At 36.9% G+C, this 15,523-nt stretch overlaps 1 long non-coding RNA gene across 1 annotated transcript in view; it reads right to left on the reverse strand.

The window, feature by feature from the left end:
* Nucleotides 1-8,981, reverse strand: part of LOC141523250 (uncharacterized) — a 50,721-nt gene extending 41,740 nt beyond the window's left edge. The window contains exon 1 of the long non-coding RNA XR_012478438.1: nt 8,689-8,981. This is a non-coding gene — a long non-coding RNA (uncharacterized LOC141523250). The remainder of the gene's footprint in view (nt 1-8,688) is intronic.
* Between the last annotated feature and the right edge of the window lie 6,542 nt (nt 8,982-15,523).

Consider the following 15,523-nt stretch of genomic DNA (forward strand, 5'->3'; position numbering starts at 1 on the left):
AGAGACTGGAAGCAAGGTGATAGATCAGGAGGATATTTCATAAGTCCTAGGGAATGGTGATTAGGATGGCTCTTGGAAGGTGGTTTGTATGACTGGTCAGATGAAGAGAGGTGTGATATATTTTGAAGGTTGAATCAAGAAGACTTGATAAAGATTGGATATGGTGAGTAAAGGAGAAGGAATGGTTGATGATCACTCAAAAGTCACAAAACTTGGAAACTGGAATGATGGTGGAGTCTTCAACAGGAATAATAAAGCTAGAAGGAATGGAAAGATCATGAGTTCTTATCTCATGCAATCATGTAGAATCTGAGATCCCTATTTGGTATCTAAGTGTAGATATCCCCACCAGGCAGATGATGGAATCCAGGAATGGAACATCCCTGGCTAAAGTCTAGCTAAAGTTCCACCTTCTGCAATAAACCTTTTCCATTCTTCCTTAATTTTACTGTCTTCTCTCTGGGATTATATCCAATTTATCCTGGATATAGTTTGTACTTAATTGTTTGCAAGTTGTCTCCCCAATTAGACTGTAAACTCCTTGAGAGCAGGGACTAATTTTTGCTTTTCATTATATTCTCATCACTCATCATCATTCTTGGCTTAGTAAATGCTCTGAGAGTTATTTGTATAGAAAAGGTCATTGAACATCTGGGAGTTTTAAGATCCCCAAAAGAGAAAAATATATAAAAAGAAGAGGGTAGAATTTTTTTTTTTTTGCTAGGCAATGGGGTTAAGTGGCTTACCCAAGACCACACAGCTAGGTAATTATTAAGTGTCTGAGGCTGCATTTGAACTCAGGTACTCCTGACTCCAGGGTCGTTGCTCTATCTACTGTGCCACCTAGCTGCCCCGAAAAAATTATTTTAAAAAAAGAAGAGGATGGGTACAGAGAGGAACAATAGAGCAGCCATTATATCTTGTTTGTGCACTATTGCAGATATGAAGATATTGTAGATATGTAGGTTTCAGAGAACATGAATTCAGATTGGTTCTCTGGGTATATCCTAGGTTGGAAGAGGAAGGAAATATTGATTTGATTTAATCAAAGTGTTGATTGATTGACTTCATAAGTATTGAGTACTAGAGATTATATTGGCACTAGTCTTCAAGTCTCTATGAAAACTTTTTTTGAAAACTCTTTTTATAGGAATCAGGTGCTCTCTAAGATACACTATTTTTAAAGTCAGTATCATAGAATTTATAGCTAGAAGAGCTTTTAGCCATCATTTAGTCCAGTCTACTCTTTTTTTTTAATAAATGAGGAAACTCAGTCCTGGAGAGACTATAGATGCATCTAAGGTTATACAAATAACATAGTTAGTTGAGCCATCTTTTAAAGAGAAGTCTTCCTTGACTCCATTATGGCACTTGAGTCAAAGAATAATTTTGCAAGTTTTATTTGAAAGAAAACTAAAAGAATATTCAAAACTTCAAAATCTGCAGTTTCACAGATTTCCAACTGCAACTTACAAGATGGGCACCAGATAAATCTTCCATCACCCATTTTAAAAGCATGAGAACAAATGACAATCTGTAGAAGGGGAAACTGAAGATTAAGCAGTAGGCAGGATATTATGAGAGAAAATGAGCAAAATGTCCAAGCAAACAAAATAGAAGGATGGAAAAGAGATGGCTAAATACATAGAGTTATGTAAGAATCTGAGGAAGAATTCATACGGTTTCTGAAAATACAATTTCATCAGGAGCTGAAGGAAAATGAAAAGGAAGACAGCAGGTGTAATTGCTGTGAGAAACGGTTTCCTGCTGAGCTGGGGGAGTTTTACCATCAGCTCGGTCAGAATACATCTAGGCAAATACAGAAAACAGAGAAATAAATACTTGTCATAAAATCAGGATTGCAGGATAGAAGGGCACACAAAGATGTAGCATATGCAGTTGCAAAGAGAACCAGCAAAGGCTGGCTAAGGTGATAATAGGAAAAAAGAAGTGAGAAAATGACATCCCTGTGGGCATCATTAGACTCAAGGAGAGGAGGCCAGTCAAAGATACTGTACTTATAATGTAAAAAAGAATAAAATGCTGGGAGGATGGTAGGTCAAATTCCATGATAGCAAATGCCATCACACAGAAAATCCTCATTTAGTAAAATAGGAGAGACGACATATCTTAGAGAGTCAGCACTATATGAAGGAGTCAGGAGACCTGACTTCTCATCCCAAGTCTGCTCCTTTTTAGCCACGTCATCTTGGACAAATCATTCCATCTATCTGTAAAATGAAGGGATAAGATGAACTGCTTTCCAAGGTCCTTTCCAGATTCTATAATTTTCAAATACCAACCAAGGACCTACTTATGTCAAACAAAATTTGACATAACAGAATTTCAGGAAAATATAAGAATGGTCAGATTTTTGTAGTCTAGGGTAAGGAGATTTGACCTTATTGTGCACAGTCATTTAAAAGGTATGGAAGAATGGTGGAGCTGGTGTCCATTAACTCTTCAAGCACAAAACAGAATTTGGATTCTGTTGGTATAGCCCGCTAATGATAATAATAGCTACCATTTCTATGATGCTTTAAAGTTCATAAAGCACTTTGCATGGACAGGATGTTCCAACAATCTTGATGGAGTTCTGAAGCTAAAAGTTTATCTTATTTGTTCCTTATAACCACATGAGATAAATATCACATATTTTATCATCCATTCAACATGTGATGAGTGTGAGTACATTTTGACAAATTATAAGGAAGGAATTAGGAAGATGAAGATTGTATTAGCACTAGTCTTTGAGTCTCCAGCCTGCCTGTGATTGAAAAAGAAGATGCTCTGATTATATGGAAATAGCAAGGAATGACTAATGGATGGGCAGCCCAGGTACTTCATTGCAAGAATGTTGGTATAACAAGAGAAAGGACCTCAGTATGTCAGTCCCAGCTTAGTTGTTAAATTTAGGGAAGAATGTATAGGTTCTCTGTCCCTGAAAAAGATAATGAACCAGCTCTAGAGAAAAAGAAATCAATGGATATTCTGAGCTTTACTCTTACTCAGCAGGTTGGTTTGGGTTGAGTGCATGGTTCTGTGGGATGGTGTTGGATTGCACCAACACTATTGCTTTGAGATGAGCCATCAAGAGTTGCATGGGTTGGACAAATGTGGAAGAGTTGTAACTGAGCCTCAGCTTCCTCATCAGTAAAATGGGGAAAATACATATGAACTTTGGAGGCCTAGAGAATTTCAGTGACTTGTTCATCATAGTCATGCAGATAAAGTGTCTAAGACAAGTTACCAACATAGCTCTTTCCTGATTCTAACTTTAATGTTAGTTCATTATTCTTTTCTTCACTTCCCTCCCCCCATTATATCATACTTCCTCTTAAAAAGCTAGCTTTAATTAGTGATACTGATTATGTTTGTTTTTTGTTCTCAAAGAAGACCATGATCTCAGCGTGGTGATGCCATGACATGCATGTGAATTGGATTTGAGTGATGGGGTGTTGTGCTAAGTCACCAACCTTACTTTCTCCAGATATGAATCAGGACACTGAAAATAGCCCTGGATGTGAGGCAATTAAGGCTAAATGACTTGCCCAAGGTTACTCATCTAGTGAATCTCTCTAAGGTCGAATTTGAACTCAGGTCCTCCTAATTTCAGTGCCATCTAGCTACATTAATTAATTAATCCTTTAATTAATTAATCTAGCATAGTCACTTCAAGTACTGCAAAGCACCTTCTGTATGTAACACCTTTACCCACTCAGGTTGAGTAGCTCTAAAATATAGCCCAGAGACCATGTTTTGCTATAAACTTATGAGTGGCCATTAATTGACTGAGAGAACTCTGAGGTTGCTGCATCCCTGTGTGATGGAGATGTTACTCATATAGGTTTTCATTTGAACCTCACATGCTAGGATCACTTTCATACCACAATGAAGTATAGAATAGGAATTAAACCAAGGTAAAGAACAATATGGACACAAATTAAAAAATATCACAAGGTAGTACTTGGTGTCTTTTATCAATTCCATGAATCAAGTTTAAATGGATTCAAGCCAATGACCCCAGCAAGATGTCAGCTTTTACGTAAATGAAAATAAGGGGGAAAGGTGGAGTGATTCCTTCTCAGAAGCCAAGGGAGAGAAAGACTAGAAACTGTCAGGAGGAAGCAGCAAAAGATATCAGAGAAAAGCATTTGTTAGGGACTTTTGAGCTCAAACTAGTTCCATTTTGATTTGATGTTGGCTGACTCTCAGTCAATTTACACATTAGCCATAACTCACCAGAAGCCACTAGGACCTGTTTCAACTAGCATCCCAAGTGGGTGGTTAGAGTTGTTGCTGCTAGTATTCACATGTCTGGAAGCAGAAATGTCCTTTTAAAACTGATGTGAATACTTGTTGCTTAGAAAAAGTACAAATAAAAGTGGGGTAAGTTGCATCCCAAAATTCAGTTCCAGATTCATGAACCCAGATGAGATGATAAGGAGACAAAATTCACAGAAATGTTCCAGAAGGTCAAAGGAAACAAATACAATAGACTGAAGATTTTGTCGACATTACAAATAGCAGGTAGGAATGAGGAAGGTTTTGAAAGAATGCCAGAAACTCGGCAGTACAACAGAGATAAATAAGACACAGAGTAAAGAGACAAAATAAGAAAATACTGTAATTTGGCCTCCCAGCATGAATGGAGAGAGCTGAGGCTAGAAGAATGAATTAGAATTCATGAGTCATTTGTTCAGCCATGAACTGATGCCAACTGAAGTGTCTGCAGAGGGGAAAGGGCTAGGGAATGGGTTTAACATGTATATGTGTCCTCCCTTCCCTCTTTGAGTCATGAAGATAATCCATGGGTAAGATTTACAATCCAACTGCAGCCCTGGATGCCGCTAATATGTACCAATATTTCTTTTTAATTGAGCAAAATAGAGTCACTCCTAGACTAGGATAACTAAGGGCAGGATTCTTTTTTAAGAATAAAAAAAGTTAAATTGGGTCAATCAAGAATTTTAGGGTTCCATCAAGTGGACTGGGATGAAGAATGCTGTCATTTGTTGTCCTGTTTGCTTTTGTCCCAATTTTGTTCTTTATATGGGCAATATACATAGGTTTTTTTTTTAATCCTGGCAAAAAGCTTCATTTAGGAGATTAATTCTATAATGAAAGAAGGCAATGGATACTCTTACTTGTACTTTGTCAGAAGGAAATAATGAGTTTGTGACATATCCACCCACCCACACATACACATAAGCTATTGTTCCCTCTCTTCTGATTCACTTAAAGGGTAAATAGATTGGTTTGTGTTGAGAGAGCAGTTTTGTGGAATGGAGATGGGCTGGGTCAAAGCTATTGCTTACAATAAAACAGGGGTTGGCAAGGTAGCATTATGTTTGTTACTTGATACCTGAAAAGCAACAACCATTTATAATATATAGTATGTGCTTAGAGGATATGAAGAACTACTCTCCTTACTTAGATTGTAAACATTGCAAAGGTAGCATTGTATCTTTTATACTTCACGGTGCCCACTATACTGTAAAACATGAAATAAATGATTTTGGATGCTCTTTACAATTCCTTTATTTCATTCAATTTCCAATGCTAGGTAGTCCATTTACTTGAGGTGATGCAGAATATGTGATGGGTGCCAGTTATGCAACCTGCAGTGGGGTGAAGACAAAATTTAATACAATGCTTATTCCATGAGAAAACTATATTATAGTATTAGATGTTGAGATGGATAAGAGTTTAAAGATAATTGAATCCAACACTTCTGATTTTAAATGTAGTATCTTTGAAGGGTTCCTCATCAGACCTCCCAATTATAGCATGGTCAGTTGTGTTCCAGGCAAACCCATGTAAACCAAGATTGGACCAGCTTTTGCCATGCAAGAAAGGAGTACTTCCTCCTCCCTCTGTTCGAAATATGTATAGATAGCCTCTGACAGTTTTTTGTCAACCATGAATAATCATGGTGATGAGGACTTTTAATTGACTGATGAGCTGGGACTTCATAGATATAATAAAGGAATGATTCCTACCCATAGGTCTCCCCTTCTTGCTCCCTTCAAAGTACAAGGATGATTCTTTAAGCTGTCTAGAGGGAAGTTTATAGCCTCTTAGGCAAGTCTGAATCTGGAATATGATTGTCTCCTCTTTGTTTCTTGTTTCCATTGTGAGATCTAAAGACAGCTGGTGTATTCACCTGAAACCCAAGCCTCAGGGTAGGAGATACCAAAACAGTTGTGGCAACTGTTTTGAGAACAAAGTATTTACTAAATGTATACTGAGTTCCAATGGAGAGACTGCATGTAAATAATGATGTCTGTATAAAAACAGTGGATAAAAGCTCAACTGGAAGTAAAGATATTAACAGCAGAGGGGTTGCAGATCTGGAAAAGTTTTCTTGGAGAAAGTTGAAATTTGAGCTGAGATTTGAAGGAAACCAGGAAACCTAAAAAATGGAAGTAAGAGGGTAGAGTTCCAGACATGGAGCCGATCAAGTTGAAAGTTGTCTTTGGGGAAAAAGAGGATTTGGACCTACTATGGAATTTTACCAATATGCTATAAATTAAGAGCAGGAGGATATTTCAAACTCTGAATTTCTCTCTAAGAGAAAAGATCAGGATGGTCTGATAAGCATCTTTAGGGTCATCATATACAATATAGATGGAGTGCTAGTTTTGAGATGAATAAGACCTGAGTAGCCCTGGGCAAGTCATTTAACCTCTGTCAATCTCAATTTCCTCATGTATAAATTGAGAGTAGTAATACTTGGAGTCCTTGCTTCAGAGAGTTTAAATGAGTCTCAAATGTGATGATGTATGTAAAGTGTTCTACAACTTTTAATATGCTATAAATGCCAGTTATATAGAAATTTATCAATGTAGATAAATATATATCCATCTGCCTATCAAACATTCCCTCTCTACTAGTTCCTTCTCTACTACCACTAAACATGATATCTCCCCTAACTAAAAAAAATTCATTAGATTGCATCATTTCATTTCCTCAACATATTATCTTCTATTTCATCTCCCTTTTCTGAAACTTCTAGAAAAAAATTTCACTCATTGCATTCCTTTTCCTCTTCTCCATTTATTTTTCAGTCCTTTGCAGACTTGCATCACTCCGCTGAAACTACTATCTTTACCAATGGCTTCTTAAATGATTAAATTTGGTTATCTTTTCTACTGTTTTTTGACACTTAATTTCTCCTTGATAGTCTCTCCTTTAGGTTTCCGTGAGAATACTCACTCTTGGTTTTACTCTTCCTTTCCTGCGGCTTCAATCCAGTAAGAAGATAACCCTATGACCTGGGTCACCTGTGTGCAGCTCCCAGTGTATCTGCACCTGCTGCTTCATCATTTGCCCATTACCACAGGATTTTGAGATAGGTAAAAAGGGTAAAATGATATGTGATGTCTTTTGATTCATCCACAAATTGAATTTAAGTGAGGAGAGTTGCATGAAGTTCTTGGCCTCATTTTCTCTCTTCCAGAATCATTACAGTCTAATGGCAAGACAAAAGTCAAGACAACTAGTGATGACTTGGGATACAGTGGATGATCTTGGCATCTTCAAAATTTAATCACAGTGCCTGCTTCTTCTGCTCTCATGATCTGTTGCAACAAATTTCTATTCCACTGGTGGAAGTCTTTACATGCTTGGGGCATGTAAATCTCTAACTCATCAATAGGTTTGAGTTCCATTGGTAACCCTCAATCTAGTTTAGCCAAAATAGTATACTGGTATTTGACCCCTCTACAGGCTATAGCTTCTTGGAATCACAGGTCAGAGTTAGGTGTCAGGTGGACAGACACTAAGAAAGAAAGCAGTCCTGAAAATGCAGTTGGCAGTTCTCATACAAGAGGGTACTTGTCTTTCTGGACATCTGCACACCCTCACTATGTAGGTAAAATGCTATCAAACAGCATCACATGAGACAGAAATATTTCTTGAAAGGAAGGGTCAATTGATGTGGCAAACTTCACTGTCTTAATTGAGTGATAAACTTAGTTTGAATGAGTCTTAAAGAAATAGAAGTAACTCAGTGATGTTGGTAATGGAAGAAATGGAAGTGGCAATGGTGAGGAGTAATCCCAAGTTCCTCACTATGGCTACTGAGTTGAATGATCTAAATCAGGGGTGGGAAACATCAGGCCTGAACTGCAGACCATTTATTCTGGTGCTACCATGGCAACCACAACTGGGACTTGAAATCCAATGAATCTAGTAGCTTTTTAAATGAAGGAATTAATTAAATGTTTGATCAAATATAGCTGGTGAATGATGTTATAAATATCCAAATGACCCTTGGCAGAAAAAAGTTTTCCCACCCCTGATCTAAGTGAAAGTGTTATGTATATTGAAAAGGGTGGCCAGGTAATGACATCAAAAAAAGAGTCAGGTCTCAGCAAGAACTAGAAGATTGCGGGAGTGGGAAAAGAAAAGCAAATTTGTTAACTATGAAACATGTATTCCAGATAACACAATGGAAGGGTATAGGCAGAACTGGAATAAAACATTTGGGGCTAGAGTTGAGGAGGTTGGGTGAAAAGGAACAGATAGTGGGAGATGGTGAATTTTTTTAAAATGACAACAGGGTTTCAAAAATCACTGAAATGGGGAGAGTATGATGAGGACACACCCACAAACACACATATATCTACAGTAAAGCAAAATAAATTCCCATGTTGGCTATGTAAAAAAAAGTTTCAATCTTACCCTAAGTCCATCATTTCTCTTTTAGGAAATGCATAACATTCTTCATCATGAATCCACTGGAAGCATGGTTAGTCATTGAATTCTTCTTTAGTTTTTCTTTATTTTTTTTTATTGAATAAATTGTTCTCACTTCACTCTGCATCAATTTATACAGTCTGCTTAGGTTTCTCCATCTCCATAATTTCTTCCAGGATAATAGTAATTTATCTCTTTCATTTACCATATTTTTAAGAGGTATTCTTCAATAGATGAAGCCCAATCTATATTTTTAGTCCCACTAAATAATATTTCACCTGTGCTCTATGACCTAGGAACACTGACCACCTCCTTCTCTCTCATGATAATCCATTATCTCCCATTGGCCAATTGCCAAGATAGGAATGCTGGAATGTAGGAAAGTCATGCTTCTTGATCTCTACCTCATAGAATCTCTTTCTTCCTTCAAGATGCATCTCAAGAACCACTTTCTGCCTGAAAAACTTTTCTGATTCCCCAACCAGTTAATGCTTTTTCTTCCCAAACTCCCTTGTATTCAACTAAAATGGCCTGTGGTGGTACAATCGAAACTGTTGGACCCAGAGTCAGGACACCTGTCTCTAAATCTTGCCTCAGACAATTACTAGCTGTGTACCTGTGGGCAATACACTTGACCTCTACCTGTCTTAGCTGTAAAATGGGCCACAAAAATATCACCCACCTTACAAGGTTGCTATAAGGATAAAATGAGGTAATATTTGTAAAGTACTTTGTAAACTTTAAAGTGCTATTTAAATGTAATAATTACTTTTTATTTATTTTCCTTATATTTATTCTCTGTCTACTTACATATTTACATCCACTAGCAGTCTGCCTCTTTAGAACATAAGTTCTTGGGCAGTAGGACTTGTTTTTTTATATTTTTGTATCCTTTTATAGTTTTAGCTCTAGTGCCAGTATAATAATGCCTGGCACATTATAGGTGATTCATAAATACTTACTGATTGGTATTATGTTATTATTTTGTGCATTTAACCATCTATATTGAACTTCGATTATATCAAATTGGAAACCTTTTGTACACTTTTAAATGAACTGATGCCAACTGGGTGGGTGGTTCTGTGATGACTCCCTGTGAGAAAGAGTTCAGATCATTTGGATTTAAGTAGTGTCCAAGTGCCTCTTTCTATATTCTTGTTCAAACAATATACTTCTCTCCAGATCATGATAGAACCATGGTCTGCATTTATCATCTGAAGCTTAAAACATGTGGACATAGTTAACGAGTGCATAAAGATGTTTTTCATAAGACATGGAAAATTCTTCTTATTGATTTTACCTATTAAAACCACACTGTATATAGAGAAACTTATGGAGCAAATTATTTACTCTAAAAGGACATTTAGATTTCTTTAGATTGTTCCCAGTGGCCAGATGATTTTCCTGTGCCTTGAACAGTGAACACGTCATCTACTCTGATTTGGTAGTTTGATCTGTCATGTCTGGGCAGATCCTTATTCTACCTTTTGAAAGGCATATTATCTTTTTCTCTTTTTTTTTTCCATTAGAGAACTACTTCTTAGGTAGGATCCTTAGATTATGGAATAAGAAAATTACCAGCTGTGAGAAAATCCTTGCCAGTCACAGGGAAAAGGTAACTTTTCCTTTGTACTAATGATATTACACATTTTTTTCAAAACTAAAAACCACATTTTAAAAGTGACTAGTGCATTCAAGCTTAATAACAATAATTGTCCCCTTAATATTTACGCAGATGATGGGAATACTTTAAATTTTCTTTTATTTGGTCTTCTCTTCTTTGTCTCAACAAATTAAAAACTTACACATTCCCCAATAATGTTTCTATTTTATGTTTGAAAAAATAATGATTTTTTGTCAATAAGGTACAAGGAACAGAAGGAGGAAAAAGTGACTTTTGTTTATGGTGGTTAAGAGTTAGTGAGGAGGGAGGGGGAGAGGGGGAGAGAGAGAGAGAGAGAGAGAGAGAGAGAGAGAGAGAGAGAGAGACACCAGTTGGCAGGTTGTTGTTGCAGACTAAGTCTCCCCAGGGTAGGTGCCCCTGGATGAGGTCAGCTCAATTCCAAAATCTGTTCTTGTTTTGTTAGCTCAGAAACTGGATTTTATCAGGTCACTCAGGCTTGGGGAAAGTAATGCACACCAACCAAACTCACACAAGAGCCTGATGTCTAAAATAGACTACCTAGCTGTTAATTGACAGTGGGGCATATTCTCTGACTTTCTTGGGCCCAGAGTGGTTGTATCACCTCTTCCTACTATTCTGAGAGTGGCATTATTATTTATTACTTGGTGAGCAAAGGAAGTATATTTGTGGAAAATTAAATTATTGACTTACCTTATGGATATATCTTTTTCAAGGGACAGGAATGCTTATGTTCACCAGATAAAGTATAAAGAGGCTGGATTGGATGCATGGTAACAAATTTCTCTACTTCCACTCATTTCCTTCAGTTATGGAAAAGTTACCTTGAACTCTATGACAATTAATTTGGTAGATGTTTACAGCTATCATTAGCTACATTTTAGTCTCATCTACTGCATATTTACATTATCCTAATGGTTGTCTTATTTTTTTTTTAGGTTTTTGCAAGGCAAATGGGGTTAAGTGGCTTGCCCAAGGCCACACAGCTAGGTAATGATTAAGTGTCTGAGGCTGGCTTTGAACCCAGGTACTCCTGACTCCAAGGCCGGTGCTTTATCCACTACGCCACCTAGCCGCCCAGTTGTCTTATTTTTAAACCTTGTTTCTAAAGTATGGAGTTTGCATTCTCCTTTGAGCTATGACCATACTATTATTCTGAAAATGTTTCAGTGTTACTGTTGGAGGGAAATATCAGAGTCCTAACTGGCAATACTACATAATATTATTAATAGTGATAATTATTCATGGCACTGATATCAGTCAACTGGTCAACAAGAAGAATTTATTTAGCACCTAGTGAAAAGTGGATAGAGTGCTAGCCAGGTCTGGAGTCAGGAAGATTTGAGTTCAAATCCAACCCCAGACCCTAGTCGTGTGACCCTGTTCAAGTCACTTAACCCTGTTTGCCTTGGTTTCCTCATTTATAAAATAAGTTGGAGAAGGAAATGGAAAACCACCCCAGTATCTCTGCCAAGAAAACCCCAAATGGGGTCACAAAGATTCACATATAACTGAAAACAAAACCCAACAAAATATGTCATGGACTTGGTTATATGTTGTAGATACAAAGTTGAAAGTGAAAAAAATCCCTGCACTCAATGATCTTACAGTTAGGGGAAGAGAAGAGAGACAACATATACATATATGATTGCATACAAAATATGCAGGATGTTTTTGAGGGCAAGGCATTAGCAGCTGGTAGTTTTAGGAAAGGCCTTATGCAGGAGATGGTACTTGAGAAATGGACAATGCCAAGGCTTTCAGGTGGGAATTGGAATACTGTAGTGTCACTAAGATCAGTTTGGTTGTGAAGAGAGGGGAATCATATACAGCAAGGTTAGAAAAATGGGTTGAGGGCGGCTAGGTGGCGTAGTGGATAAAGCACCGGCCTTGGAGTCAGGTATACCTGGGTTGAAATCCGGTCTCAGACACTTAATAATTACCTAGCTGTGTGGCCTTGGGCAAGTCACTTAACCCCATTTGCCTTGCAAAAAAAAAAAAAGAAAAAAGAAAAATGGGTTGAGGCAGGGTAGTGAAGGACTTTAAATGCCAATATGAAATTATAAAGACAAAAATGGATTTTAAAGATGTAAATACATGAAAATAACTTTGAGACTGGAGATATTTGCTATTGTAATAGAATAAAAATGTTGCTTGTAACAGGAAGCCATCTTATCTTATGAGCAAATATCCTATAAAAATCCTGTGACTTTTATTCAAACAGATTAATTTAAACATAAAAATAAGAACTAAAACATGGATCATTATGAAATGTAATTATTATAGATGGCATTTTCTGGTGTAATAGTTTAATGGTATCATTGCATCTGGTTATCTGGATTTATGGTTTTTTTTTTAAATTTAAGTTTCTCAATAATAACTTGATAACAGAAAGGGAAGGCTATGTAAGTGCTCAGAATCTTCTACATCTGATTGTACTTAATGTTTTAGTGCTCCTCTTGAAATTAAAATTTTTTGAAAGTATAGAGCTTTTACATCCAAATGATTTCCTATGGTTATATCAGGGAATGTCTTATTGGGGTGGGGGAGAGGTGATGGTGAGTAGGGTCAGAAAATGGGGGAAATAAGTGTCAGTTGACTGGCTGGGTGCCTAATAACTGTATTAACACCAGAGGTACCAGAGTGCCATACTGGTTATATGGCAAGGAGGGGAGGGGATAGGAAGGGGAAATGGATAAAGCAGTTTGAATAAAAAGGAAAATCATTTTGGGCTTTCATTCAAAACTCAAAGCAAATACAAATGGAACCTTTTATTTTTAGGCCGCAGATTTTCAGGAAACAACTTTTCAGTTTTCCATAGCCCTAATTGTTCTGGTTTTATCCAGGCCTAGAAGGAAATTTACTGAAATACCACAAGAAAGGCACTTGGTGGGGGAGTGGAGGTTTGGGAGTGGGGAGGTGATTTTTCTCTTGACAGCAAGCAGGAAGGACTGGAAATTTTGGACGACAGCCTGCTCTTGTAATATTTTTGGCCCTATTGTGCAGCCCAAGGAGTAAGATGAAGTTTGGATAAACATCAAAATGTTTATGTGTCCGGGGTGGTATTTCTTTGAATTAAACTTTATGAAACAGAACATAAAGAGGAAATTCCATTTTTGTGAATTTCAAATCTTTCTTAAACTATACACTTAAATTTTGCCCCAACTGGAGGACATGAAATGAACCTATTGGTCAACTAGAATTTCTATTGTAATACATATGTTAGAACTGGAGGGAACCTTAGATATCACCTTGCCCAACCTCCTCATTTTACAGAAGGACTCTACCCTCAGGGAGATTCAGTGACTTGCCCAAAATTGCAGAGCTAGTAAATAATGGGGCTGAGAAGAGGATTCATTTCTCTTAATTCCTAGTGCAAAGTTCTTTCTACCAAAATGACAAAGTATTTAAAGATTTAGTGTTTTTATTCTACATAATGGTATAATTCATTTTTAAACAAGCTTTATAAAGGCATTTATACTTATTTTAATGCAGGAATTCTTAACTTTTTTAGTATTATGGACCTCTTTGGCAGTTTGGTGAAGTCTATGGGAATAGGCCTTCTCATGTTTTTAAATGAAAATTCGTAGATTCCAGGTTAAGAACCCATGTTCTAGAGAAAGATATGGTGACAAATGAAAAGTTTAACTGACATAATTAATTAAAAAGATGGTCATTTGACTTTTTCTTGTAAATCAAAGGTGAAGCATGGAGTCCAATCAACATTTATACGCCTTCTGTAGAGGGGGTGTTCCTGACAGACATTAATCAGCTCTGATTGATTAACAATTAATGAGAGATCATTAGGATGAGAGATGGACCTATTCTAATGAGGAGTCAAGGGACATGATTTGGTTTTTTTACTCATTCCTCTCCACTCAGACCATCCTTGCTCTGGACAGCCTAGACCAGGGACGGGGGAGTCTTTTATCTGTCAAGAACCATTTGGCTATTTATAAAATCATTTGCAGGCCATAAGAAAATATTAACTTAAAAATTTGCCTTCTATATTTGGTCAAACATTTAATTAATTTACCCTTAAAAAAGCTCTTAGATTTATTGAATTTTGAGTCCTTCCTACAGTTGTCATGGCAACACCAGACCAAATGATTTAGCTGATCATTTCTCAGAAGTTCTCAGAAGTTCCCTGCCCCAGATCTAGACAAAGGGATATACATCTACCTAAATCTATTTGAGTAGACCACAATAGACTGGAATTCACCTTGAATAGTTTCTTTATAAGGTTTTCTAATTGGATGGGGTCCCATTCCTGGAATGCAGCCCAAAGGTATTTGGGCTGCTATCAGCTATGTCCTTCAGAGGTTAGCTGAATAACCCCACAAGGGGTTGATGTCTGAGTGAGGAAATAAAAAGGAAAAATATTAATCTCAATAATTTTTATTATCATAAAAAGTAATTTCTTTCTACCTAGTATATTGAGTGGACAACCCTACTGAAAACTTCTAGGTGGTTAAGGATGATAAGGCATGGATAGGTTGGGATTTACATGGTGGGAGGAGGAGCTCACATTGATAAAATCATAGATCTTTAGACATATCAAAGTCTTATGAGATATCTGCTGCACCTGACAGCTCTTCAAATACCTCAATTCAACTCAGTTTCTCCCTGACACTTCTTTTCTCCACACTAAACACACTTTCTTTAAAGGATTTTCACATGATATGAGCTGAAGGCTTGTCACCATCTTAGCCACTATCCTCTGGACATTTCCCTGCATATAGAACTGGATATATGCTCCAAGTAAGGTCTGCTGAGGCACAGTATTTCCCTCAAGTCAGCAAACATTCATTTAGTTTCTTATTAAGCTCCTTAGAAGTCATGTTCCTCTTAATGGGCCCAAGGTCTTGTTAGATATTTATTTGACTGATATTCATCATAGTGCTGATTTATATGAGTGTAGGGTACTCTAAAACCCTCATCTTTTTTTGAGAACAACTGCTGTCTCTCCATGCCTCCTTCATATTATACTTGCGAAATTGATTTTTTTTTTGTACCCAAAGACAAGGCTTTAAATTTATCCATGTTGCATTTCACTTTATTAAATTTATTTCATTGTTCTTGCCTTTCAAAATCCCTTTAGATCTTGAATCTGTCTTTCATTCTATTAACTATCTCTGCTAGCTGTGTAACTCTTTATAGGTTTAATGAGTATATATC

Source organism: Macrotis lagotis, chromosome 1 (assembly GCF_037893015.1).
Source record: "Macrotis lagotis isolate mMagLag1 chromosome 1, bilby.v1.9.chrom.fasta, whole genome shotgun sequence".
Classification (NCBI taxonomy): Eukaryota; Metazoa; Chordata; class Mammalia; order Peramelemorphia; family Peramelidae; genus Macrotis; species Macrotis lagotis.